At 37.7% G+C, this 12,869-nt stretch overlaps 1 long non-coding RNA gene across 1 annotated transcript in view; it reads left to right on the top strand.

Annotated features, from left to right (window-relative positions):
- The first annotated feature begins 912 nt into the window (after nucleotides 1-912).
- Nucleotides 913-12,869, top strand: part of LOC130606338 (uncharacterized) — a 28,440-nt gene continuing 16,483 nt past the window's right edge. Inside the window, exon 1 of the long non-coding RNA XR_008973952.1 lies at nucleotides 913-1,397. This is a non-coding gene — a long non-coding RNA (uncharacterized LOC130606338). The remainder of the gene's footprint in view (nucleotides 1,398-12,869) is intronic.

Below are 12,869 nucleotides of genomic sequence, written 5' to 3'. Positions count from 1 at the left end.
CCCAAGACTCGGTAAAGATGATGGAGAGCATCAGCTGGGGCAGGGGCTGTCTCGGGCCATCCCCCTCTGCCTGCGAGGGCAGGGGGTCCATCCCCTTTTGGGGGGTATCTCCCTGGAACCGTTCCAACTGGCACGCCAGGGAGTTACTCCACCAGCTGATCTCCCTTTCACACTCCCCGATGGTCCTCAGCGTCTCAACCTCCTCCTTAAGTTTTGCCACCAGGCTAAGCAGATCTTCTACCTGCTCACACCTCCCGCAGGTGGAATGCTGTCCTCCCTCCCCTGGCAGCAGCAGGTTCTGGCACTCCCTGCATCCAGAGACCTGAAGAGGCAGGGTTTGGGACGGGGTCTCTGTCTGAGTTGCTGCAGTCTTCTTACTGCAAGCTCTCTTTCTGGAGGCGACCATATTGGTCCGCAGTGTGGGACAGCAGCAACAGGGTCAGCAACACGACCTGCTTGTTCCTCCCTGCGCCCGGTGGGCAGCGCCGCTGCCCTCTCCGAGGCTCTTTCAAGGCAAGGGGCAGGGGGGTGGTCGCCGTCACCGTGGGAACGCCCCCTGGGCTGCTGGGGCTTCGGGGATCGGGAGATGTCGGGAATCGCGATATGTCGGGAATCGCGATGCCTCTGCGCTATCCCCTCTGATTTTCCGAAGCTCTGTTGACCCTCGCGGTCGCTGAAGCGTGCCGGCTCTGGCTCTGGCTGGGCTAGCTCCAATCAGCTGACTTCTTGTCACATTCATTCGTTCTTCATTCTGCCTTCTAGTCACATTTCTTCCTTTGTAACCTTTGCTAGACCTTTATCTTTGCTGGATTCTGATAAGATGGCACATTTTTGTTCTTCTGCACAGTTAAGCTCTGTTTCTGTTCACCTCTGTTTCTGTGAAGTACCGTTTTTCGCCCTGCCGGTTCCTGCCCATGATCTTGCTAATTGCATCCTCTTTGCCCTTTCAGCTCTCTATCTCCAGTTGGGCTGCTTGTTGGAAAAGCCACTCAAATCTTGTTCTGTGTTTATCCACTCTTTATCCAGTATCCAGAAACCTTTTGGGTTTTATCATTTCTACATTTAGTTTATTTTTTAATCTTTATTTGTATGCCTTCCCCTTTATTTTGTGCTTTATTTTTATTGTTGACATAATCATTGTAATATCAGAGAAGGTGCCAGAAGATTTTTAGTATAAATGCATGGAGTGATCCTTTATTATTATGTGACAAGTTATGAATTTGACACAACATATTCCAGATCTGAAATCTAAGTGGTATGGCTAAGAGAGCTGTGATTATGTGGTTTATGTTTCTTTTAATTACCCCTATTTGCTAGCTACGGACTGTATTTCTTATCGGAATGTGGAGGCAAAATGATTCCAAATACTTGCTGCAAAGTGCAACTCTGAGAATATAGTAAGAGCTTAATTTTAAGACCTGGTGCTTAGACATATAGACTAGGCTAAAATAATTTACTATTCAGTTCAGTGTAAAAGGATACATTCTAAAAGTGTGTAGAGCTTGATTTGAAATGTTGATCTTGTTTTGAGGTTGACATCAGGAAATTATGTGTTTTGTGGAAATACCCAGTAGCGTTAATATGCAGCTCAGAGACCTGCATGACTTTTGATTGCAGAAGCACATATTCTAGATTGGTCACTGTTGGGAAAAGAGGGTAATAATTTTGGATATCATTGTTTAATTGAAAGCCCTGTCTGTACAGTGAAGTAATTTTTAATATATGTTTTCTTTTTAATAAATTCAATCCAAAATAACATTTAATGAGCTAGAAGGGAATTGTGAGGCAGCTAGCTGAGGCTAAGGAAAGGTTAAAGTATCATAAATGAAAACTAATATAAATCATGTTTGTGGCTCTATTGATCTTGATATCTTAGATCTTAATTCTCACACAACTTTGTAGCAAATAAACTGTGGAGTAGTGATAAATTAACCTGCCTCCTGAGGGTACTTATGTGGTATTATAAAGAACTGTGAATTGCTTGGCAATGTTAACATTTGTTCAGTGAAAGAAAAGGGACCAGAACACTTTGTGTTTTGGGTCGTGCTGGGCATCTTTCCATGAGTCAGTGTTTTAGAAATGGCTTCCTCCTTGCAGCTCTTTTCTAATTGCTAGAAGGAGTTGCCATCCCTTGTAGCTCGAGTTTTGTCACTTCAAAGTGGAGAAAAGGCTTGAAGTGTCAGGCACATCCAAGTTGATTATGAAGATGAGTCTAGTGTCATATTACCCTTGCTGTTTTGTTTGTGTATTTCAAAATCTTCCTTTTTCTGTGTTGCATTTACAAAGTTTCAACTTTTAGCTACTATGATTGCTTTAGCTTTTGTCTGCTAGGCTTAAGGATCTTTCTTACCACATTTTTTGTTCCACATGTTAATGCAAGCAGGCTGTAATTAATTTACAGTTGGTGTACTTTCTGTTAAACTACATAGACTGAGTGTAGGAGGCGTTTTCTGATACTTGTTTAAGATAATCTTTTTTTATGCAGAGTATAAAAGAATACTAACACATATACAGTCCTTTCCACATCTTCCAAAACTGAAACAGTTTTCAGTACAAAACAATACCTTCCCTTTCTTTACTTACATTCTTTCATATTTATGACCATGTTACTGCTTTTGGTTGTACTATCAGCCGCGTGTTCACCTGGTAGCTGCCATGGTTCTCAAGATGGTAAATCAAAGTCTTTTGCTCTAGATGAGGAGGAGCACTGAGTTAATGCACGTCTCCCGTAAACGTGGGTGAGAACTGTGCATCCCACCAGGTTCTCAGCAGGGAATGAGCCACTGCCTTATGCATGTAATTTTCCAGTTATAGTCTCACATAATACCAGTTGTAAACACTTCTTAATTACTCATTGGTGCAAACAGCTTTTGTTGAACATCTGTTGGTGACAGTTGCTGAAAAGTATCATGTACGATTACTTATTTATACTACGAAAACTAATTACTCCCAAGTTCAAATGTGTTATTACTTGCTGAAAATATTATCCTATCAGTCAGACTTACTGGTAACTTTTAATTTGGCCTGATTGTAGCTCTAATGTATTGTTGTTTAACATCTACATCAAGTCTGTTTTGTCCTGTCAGATGTTCCAGACTTGTTTGATGCTGCCCTGGAACCGTGTAGATTAAATATGGCATCTCTGCTTTAATACATTCCAAAAAGAAAATTCTTTGGTGAAGGCCTATCATACAGCTCAATTATATGAGATATTAGAGAAGAATAATAATGCTCTGTTTTAAAAAATAGTATTTGTTTATTCTGATTTTGTTCCTTTTGTTTATGAGTCAGTTAATAGTCCGTACTGTGGAATATGAAGAAGATCATACACAGCTTGTTTGCGTGTCTTCAACTCTAGCTGTCTCCCTTAGCTTTTAAGAAGTGAGTTAATAAAGGCTGTGCACTGTGACAGACTCCCAGGGTCTTCCTGGCAAGTGGATCTGTGTTAAGTTTTTATTTCTTTTGCATATGTAGTCTCACTCATCTCTGATTCTTTATAGACACTCTATTTACCATAACTACTTCTCATGTGCTTTAAGACTCAACCATATTTATTATGCTTGGGATTTTGAGACTGTATAGATTTTCTACAGAATATGTCCTTCATTTAGGGCATAATACAGATAGGGCTTATTTAACAAACTGCAAATCACCCTTCAAATCTTGTCTGGAAATGGAATAATTTCCAAGGTTATTTTTCTTTACACTAGCTTTTAAATGCACTGTAAACACAAATGTGTTTTCAGAATTTCTACAAGTAAACTAACAGGTAAGAGTTAAGATGGAAAAACTGAAGTTGGCTGTGTTCTTTCATTGTAAAGTGCTCAATTTTAAACATTTAGTATACGATTCTTCAGAGTAATTGGCATTATGTAGTGTAAACCAGGTCTTCATATGGGTTCAAGGCAAATTCTGTTGCCATTAGGTGCATCTGCAAGTATGCCTCTGCAATCCTCTCACTTCTGCAGTCTCCTCACTTTTCTTTTAAAGTGCTTTTGTTGTGTTTGGTATGTAAGGATCACATAGAGTTTCTCAACTGTTGCATACATGCAAGACTTGTTCTTGTATGAATTAAGAATGAGCTTAAACTCACAGGGGGAGGATGGTGTGTAATCGTCTAGTTAGGTCCTCATGAGCCTCATTACATTTACAGGTGCTCTCATGCTGTCAGTTACAGAGATCCTAGAGTGTTTTAAGTATCAGTATCTTTAATTCAGTCATAAAGCGTAAAGTTGTCATAAATAAATTCAGTCACAAAGCACAGAAGTCTCTCAACCAGTTTTAACTATTGGAAGATTATGTATCTTGGAATGCAATTTGTCTTGCATCTCTCTATATATGTTTGCATCTAAATTAGTTGTGCCAGCTCCCACTACCATGAGATGAATTTTAATCAATATGGTTAGTGGAGTGTAAGGGCTGCCTTGCTTTCTGAGTAAGAATTTTGTATTTGCTTAGGTGAATTGTACCCAAAATTTAATTTACAATGTTGAATAGATCTTTACCTAATATAATAGAATCTACACAATGAGCTTGTCTCTAGGCACCCAGATTAAGGTGAGAAGAGTTCAATTCTCTTTTTTTGATATTTGTGTAGATTTCCTCCATGGCAAGAGCTGAAGTAGCTTATTTCTGTATTCCTGTTTTTCTTTATTAACTTTATTCACCTGAGAGTCCTGAAGGAAGTTGGCACTAAAATGCAAAGCTGTGTGTGAACTGTTATTACAAACAGCCCCTGTGCCATGGGAGGGGCAGGCTGTCGATATAATTTTGGTGTATTTAAAAAAGCAAGAAAAGGTCTAGTGGGGATGGAGCTGGGAATCCGACCTTGTGGATAGCAGAGCGCCATGGCAATGGTGAGGAGCTGTTGGAGGAGTTTGCAAAGAGGAGAAGCTTGCAAATAGCGGATGAAATTCATTTTAGATAAATTGTTAGGTTAAGAAAAAAAGAGGAAAAAAGTAATTTCATTTGTTCTTACAATAGTGCTGGGCTTGGAAGTACCCAGTAAAACTTGGGAAGGGATCTTAGAGTCAAGAGGTTTCTGAAACCATCAGCTCAGTATCCACGGGCAGCCAAAAGGCCAATGCAGTTGTCAGAGAACAAGACGCCGAGCATCATTTTGCTGCCATAGAAAACTGCTTCCCACAGCTTTAAGTATTGGTGCAATTCTGTTCTCTGTATTTTGACGAGAATGTACTGAGGTGAGAGAGAGTACAGGTGAAAAAGCAAGTGTTCTCTGACTTTAGCTCAGGTTCAGCTCTGTGGGATTCAGTTTCTTATTCGTACATGTTGGTAAATGGATCTCTCTTTAAAAGGCATTTCTTGGCAACAAAAAAATATCTGATGGTCCAATGCAAAAAAACCTCAGTACAGGTTTCAGTAACTATTTTTTCATGTTACTATTACAATGTTTATTGGCAATTATTGGAGAGATAAGAAGATATCTTTTGTTTACTTTTCATTCTTTGCATTAGTGGGGTTTTTGTTTTATCTTTAGTAGGTGGTTGAACCCCAAGGAAAAGATCAGCATAGATAATAAATGGTCTGTTATGCATAACTTTGAGCGCTCTATTTTTGCAATGAGAGAGCTGGAATGACAGTAATGACAATAAAAATAAACACAGATTATTGTGAGCAATTGTTTTAGCTCAGACACTGTCATTCTGTATAACAAAATTACAGGGAGTAAGCACAATAGAAATAATTGCTATGATTAAATAGGAACAAAGGGCTTGATAGAAAAGCAAGAATTCATTATTACTGATTTGGTTACCAAAGTGCAGGGTAGCATTTTAAATTCACTAAAGATGATCAGTCTTCAAGTTCTTTGTAACAAAGGACTGTATATAATAAAAAAACAGTGTGATAGGTTTTCTCAAAAGGATCTTGGGTCCTGTGGTTCTCAGTGCTGCAACTTGAATATAAAAGCCATGAACCTGACAGTATTCATGGAGCAAGTTCCTATCAGTTCACAATGGTGAGTATTGTCCATCTTACTTGCCAGGATATAGAATCACAAAATGGTTTGGGGGAAGGGACCTTACAGATCACATAGTACCAGCCTCCTTCCACTGGCAGGGACACCTGGCGTTGTTTTGGTCATTTGTAGTTTACAGTGTAAAGACTAAGACTATAAATCACAAAAATAACAGGTGGTATCGAAAGCATGCATAATAACTAAAATTATAGTTAAACTTTTTTCCTAACTGCTGTATGTTTGCAGAGCAGCATTTCATGCACTAAATTATCAAGGCAATTTCAGTAAATGTCTTCTACCTTCAAACCACTTTTCTTTGAGCTGCTTAAAACATCTATAGTATTTACAATAATAAATTTAAACAAAGCTGCATGCTGAGATGCCAATGGCAATATTTTTATCTGATGCTGGAGAATTTAGAGGGCACATGTATTCATATATATACATGTATAAAAGAAAAAAAATAAAGTTAGGCTATAGGGAGAAAGAACGTGACCTATTTTGAGTCATGAAAAAAACCTTATTATTTCCCTCATAATTTGGAACTGAGTTTCTTACACAACAGCTTTTTAAAATTACTCAGCTGGGTTACTGGGTATGTAATTCTAGGTCCTTAATTTTATGACAGCCTTTTTCATCAATATAGAACTGTAAGGGAGCAAAGTATACAAAGGAGCAGTGTTCTGAAAAGATGCTAGTAATTTTATTTGTTTTCCAGTTGTGGGTGCTGGTATTGACTTGCAGCATCACTGCAGAGTGCAGCAGGGTAGGTGATGTATTTGCCTGACCTTGAACTCTGAAGAGGAGATACGATGGCAAAGCTGAAAACAGTCTGTTGGGGATTTGGGAATTTCTGGAATTCAGGCAGGGAAGGAATGATTTACAAGGAAAAGTTATACAGAGAAATGGGGCCAAACAGTTGAATGGTATTTCCTGGAGAGCTGTTGCCTCCGGGCGTGGGGGAGTGTTGATGGTGCTGGGAATGTTTCTTTCTGATCCCAGTGAACTCTGTCTTCCCTTGAAATCAACTGACATTTACACAGATAAGAGACTTAAAGCAGTTTAATATAAATGTTAGTATGTTATGTGCTAGGCTGGTCAATGCGTAACTGGTTATCTCAGGTGGATTTAGCTTCTTTTTTTACAAGTTCAAATCTTTCGTTATTCTGAACAAAAATGAAAATGATTTTTTTTTTCCTTTTGTGCTTCTACATTCCAGAATATAATTACATTATCTGCTGTGTTCATTTGGAGACTAAGAGACAAATTGCACAATCTGTTTTAATGTTGTGCTTTTGGTTTTGGGGACAAACAAATTTGGACCTTACGTTTTGCTATTAGGTATCTCATTTAAAAGTGTAGGCTTCAGGGTCTGAGCTTTCTATAAGTGGGAAGCAAACATTCTACAATAATGTAAAATGATAGCTAAATGTCTGTGTTCACTTGCTGTTTTCAAATAGCTTGTTTTACAGAAACAGACAATAGCTTCTTATCCCTCTAAGAGGCAGCAGAGGAATCAAACCTAAGCAATGCTTCCTTTTAATAGGCTTTTGAATTGATTTTTCAGCTTCTTGTGTTGGGAATGTGATTAGATTTCACGTACTAGAATTCCTTTCCAAAATGTGAAGTGCAGAGATTAGTCTGAGGAACCTTTTTTCTCTTTATCTTTTTTTCTTCCAACTGGTTTTGCACATTTCTTTCAGGCCTTATGTTATCAGAACTAGTAAGTCCCATCCATCCATTCCAGGTTGTTCATATGGTATTTATGCTGGTTTTCCATTTTCATTCTGAAACGTCAAGTGCTGTAGTAGTGTTGTATTAAAAACATTCCATATATTTCTAGTGAGTAACTCCCAACTTGTTAAAAAATACATGAGGAGCACCTGGACCAGGGCACGTCTTGTTTGACTCCCAGCTTCATTGTCCTCAACATACTGTCTGCATCTCCTGTCTCTTTAGTGCAGGGCTTTGCTCCTTCCTGAAGTTTGTCTGCAGGTGGTTGGGTACTCCTACAGTCCAGGACACATGAGAATATCTTTCAAAAACGATGAGAAGATCAGTTATTTGGGAAAAGTGTATTTCAGTATTAAATACAGAGTTCTTTTAAAGATGGTGCCTTTACAGTACGGAAGTGAAGGCAGAAAACCCAGTCATAACGGGGTTACACAGCACAGTGCTGGCAGTGGCAGAGGTGCTGCAATATCTGAAATAAGTCTTGTTTAATTACCCTGTATTTATACTGAAATGCTGTATAATCAGATAGTAATTGTCTTACAGATTGAATCCCGTTTATCTTTCCATCTCATTCCAGTGTTCTTTGTGCATGAGAAAGCTGAAAACTAATGTAATTGTAGGGTTATTCTGTTCCATAAATGCTGATGCTTATCAATAGATAGTAAAAAAACCTTAAAATAGATAAATGAAAATTTAAATTACTTGTTTAGTAAAAACAGTTTTCCTAGCTATTGGCCTCATTCCAAGCCAAGGAACTGAATTAAGGGTTTCAGACTGAGCCTTCACTTGAGTTTTTCATAGATCCTGAGGCATAAGATGAGTGAATAAATCTGGGAGCTGTAGCAGTTTCCTAGGGAGGAATGGGAAAAGATGAATCCTTATTTTAGAGAAGAGGAAGATTTTCATTGTTATGAAGTGCATGTAAGTTAGTATGTCAGAAAAATATTTAACAGCTACTGTAAGTGCAGGTGTGGAAGTGGATGAGTGCAAAAGGCAAAATGCTGTTGATCTGAATTAATTATCTGAAGCTTCTCCTGAAACTATGAGTGGTTTAGCTTTGTAAACCAGCATGCTCTGTTAGGACTGAAGTTCTGTGATGAGTAATATTTATTGTGATACAATAGCAGAGCACACAATGATACATACAGTTGGCTCAAGTCTCAATTAGGATTTTTTTTTACACTCAAAATTTTGCTGTGGGCTAAGACAGAAAACATACACAGGTGCAAGGATTTATTAATCACATCTAGTTAATATTTTATGAGTATAATTAAAAGACAATGCAATTGTTATTAGTCTTGTTCAAATGATGCTAATACCATAGTCCAAATGAATTATTACAGAAAAGCTGTACACAACATAAAATTGCTCCAAACAGTGTAGGGTTACTTAGTAGGTAACTTGAGTGTTTGATAGATTATTAACATATATCGTAGTCACAGAAATAAGCTAGAACAAGTTAGGCAGAAGTCAACTTGATGGCTAGAGAATTGCTGTCACAGTCAAAACAAGGTAAAAGTAAGTTAGGCTAACAGAAGTCAAGAGACTCTGCACTGTTGTGTATGTGCAAAACCTGTGGACTTTATCTGGTCATAGTAAAATCATATTTAATGGCTTACATGTTTAATTATATTTAAAAATATTTAATTGCATGCAAAACTGTTGAAAATATTTACTTTAAATGTGTCAGAGATTTTAAAGACTAAATACTTCTGTTTATTCACGACACAATTCTTTACCATCTTTTTGTAGCAACACAATCTTCTCTTTGCTTGGATGAGAAACCTCCCCTTTGTCATTTCCTGAGTTGTAATATGAGAATATGGGAGAACATTTTACGATATTCAATTAGGATATTATATATTCATAGAAGAACTGAGCATTACATTCCACTGTTGGAAACCAGTTAGTTTTGATGCTTCATTGGTGTTAAATCTCTGTTTTGTTTTAGTTTTTGGTTTGTTTTTTTTTATCATGTGAACAAGCAGTTATTTCTGGTTTTCCTACTGTACATCCATAGCTTCTTTCTTTGAAGTAGCAATGCTAGTGTGTATGTTTTTATCTAGTGGAGATGTAAAACATGGTACTTATACTGTCTTCATTGTACCTTATCTGCTCTGTAGGGGATGGCCACTGAGCTGGTGATGCATATACATACTGGGAAAATTAGATGTTCCTTTGTTGCCAATGTGCCAATGTTCTTGCCACCTACTTACTTGTCCAAATGCTGTCAAGAGTTATACTAATTGTTAGGTACTTTGGAGTTCTAGAGAACTGGTGCCATTTAGCACACATGTGACTCATTACAAATACTCTAGTTTTGCCTGGTGTTCTTACAGTGCAGTTAATCCACCCTCCCCCTTTTGCTAGTTGAATACTTCAGGCTTAGAGACAAAGGGAGACTCTTAGGTCATTTACAGAGGATCTCTATATTGAAATATTTAGACATGGGATAAAAGCCATGGTTCCAACATGTTCAATTCACTCAGTTTATTTTATAAGTATACAAAAATCAGGTTAGAGTAAACATACTGTCCATTAAACCTTCATTAATTAATGTCACACTGGAAAAGGCAGATGCTTATAGTACTGAGTTAAGGCCAAGTACTTCTTGTGCTCTTCAGTTTAGACTTTATGAAGTAGATCTTTATTCTGTCTTTCTGTTCAGTATTGCCATTAAATTACTCCTGCTTTTCTACCTTGTCCATGCAGTGCCCCTTTCCAGACATTCTTTCCAATATGGGAAAAAAAAAACCCTGAGGTGGATAGCATCTGTATGTGAGCACTTCCATTATACAGGTAAATGACAAAATAATCTTCCAGAACATGAAAGCAATTCTAGAATCACAGAACAACAGTGGTAGGAAGGCACTGTCAGCCCTGGTCCTCTGCTGAGAGCAGGTCCAGTGAAAGTAGGCTGCTCTGGGTCGTGTCCAGGTAGCTTGTATAAATACCGTCAAGAAGGGAGATGGCACAGCCCCATGGGTGACCTGTGCTGGTGTTTGACCTCCCTAACAGGGGAGATGTTTTTTATCTTGTTCAAAAGAAGTTTTTGTATTTCAGCTTCTGCCTGGTGTCTTTTGTCCAGGCATTAGGCGTAACTGTGAAGGCTCTGATTCAGTATTCTTTACTTTTACATTTATAAGAGCCAGTAGTGACAGGACAAGGGAGAACGGCTTTAAACTCGAATACAGTGGATTTAGATTAGATATAAGGAAGAAATTCTTCACATAGGATGGTGAAGTTATTTAAAGCTAGTGTGAGCAGAAAATATCTGAGTGTGATGACGGGATCTATTGGTATAGATACTTACTGCAGTTGAAAATGGGAGTATGTGATTTTAGTTTTGTGCTGAGACAAAGAGGAAGGAAAATGAAAAATGTGGTAAAATGGATGTGGGGTTATATTTTAAACAAGTCCAGCAACAAGAAAATGAACATTTACCAAAATACTCTCAAATAAAAGGAATAATGTTTTTTTTTCTTGCTAGCAGCGTTGTCCAGCCTTTTTTTCTGTTGCTTAAATACATTTATATGGATGATACCAAACATTCATAGCCAATAAGTTTTTTTGTATGATGCTGGTAGTGTGCTGAAAAATTGAAACAATTTCTATCTGGAAAAGTTGTCATTATTTAAAAAAAGCAAGCATATTCAGTATGCAGCATGCAGGTTTGTGTTCAAGGCTGGTCTCGAGTTGGGTTACCCTGTACAATTCCTTAGTTTTTCTGTGAAGCTCTGAAATCAAGAAATCGTGAAATCAAGGTCGCCTGTACAGTCTTAATTCTTCATTTTGTCTAAAGAGCATATTACATTCCATATATATAGAAATATATACGTTTGTATAATGTCATGCTCATTCTTTATGCCGACATACTCATCTGGTTGCCAGAAATTTGTGAAAAGCATTTATATTAAACATTAAATAAAGGTCTCCCACTCTCACAGAGAGACCATTTGGGCAGTGGAATCAACAGTGCTAATTCTTCCATATTACGCTTTTCAAGACTGGGGCCTTAAAAAGTGCATCTGTACAATAAGGATGCAGAACACAGTTGTTCCTTTGTGTTGAACTCCCGCAATTTTGATGGCTTGGCTTCACGAGCAAAGTCTCTTCATCTGTCCCTGGTGCAGCTAACACAAGTAGCTGTGTCTTCTACTACAGTATTTCACATTTATCAAAATACCTTTTGCTGAATGGGATAGATACCTTAACCCAAATCAAAATCACAAAAGTCTGTTCGAGTAAGATGCAATCTTCCATTTTAAGCAAAGGCTTATGAACCAAAATCAATAGGTTTGTGAAGCTTTGTTTTTCTGTGTTGTCCAGTTTTGTCTGGCTTTTAGTCATTGAATTTTTGAATCCCTGTCCTCCACAAAATCTAGCTGCATTTCTACATTTCTTTTCTTGTAGTAATCACATCAGTTTTCAAATTGTTCCTATCACCTGTTTTTTCTTCTGACCTGCATGTTAATAAACTCTTTTGTTCCAGCTTTCACCATCTCTGCTTTAGCATTCAAGTTTCAACTTCATTAACGCTGAATGAGATGTTAAAGTTGCTTTATGTACCTGTTCACTTCTTGGCAGCGAAAGAGTCAACTCTGTAGAATTGGGAAAATATAAAATAAAATTTGGTCTCCATAAGCAGTCCAGATCTAAAAATTTCAAATATTAAAAGCACTTACATTCGTGGAAGTTTAAGTGCTTTTGTGTTTTTCCTAATGTTTTTCTATTGCTGTCTTAGAGTATTCCAAAACCCTGAGGATTTATTTTTGTTCTTCAAGTTTCAGTCTGTGTCTGACACTTAGGTTTAATGCTGTCATTCAGACACTTGTCTTGAATTATGCTTGTGTTAATACATTTAAGTCACTTTAAATTTCAGTTTATCTATAGGAAGCAATTTATGATTTGATGAGGTGCTTAAGTGATATTTAGCTTTGACTGTATGAAAACACTCGGATGTTCAGATTTGCACAGCTGATACATTTATGCCAATAAGTTTTATTTCATTAGCTTGTCTTATGCAGCTGTAGGTGATCAGGCTGTGAGGAAAGCAGTCTGCTTATTTAGATGCTAATGTAGAGATACAGTACTGGGGAGATTTCATATTGACTACTTTTGAGGTCCTGAGTTTGAAAATCTGGCCACAGCAAATCTG

This window comes from Pezoporus wallicus, unplaced genomic scaffold, assembly GCF_028554395.1.
Source record: "Pezoporus wallicus isolate ANWC-B61680 ecotype Strahan unplaced genomic scaffold, APGP_CSIRO_Pwel_v1 contig_8388, whole genome shotgun sequence".
Lineage (NCBI taxonomy): Eukaryota > Metazoa > Chordata > Aves > Psittaciformes > Psittacidae > Pezoporus > Pezoporus wallicus.
The sequence above is the reverse complement of the archived record's forward strand: the minus strand, read 5'-3'. Positions and strand labels throughout refer to the sequence as shown.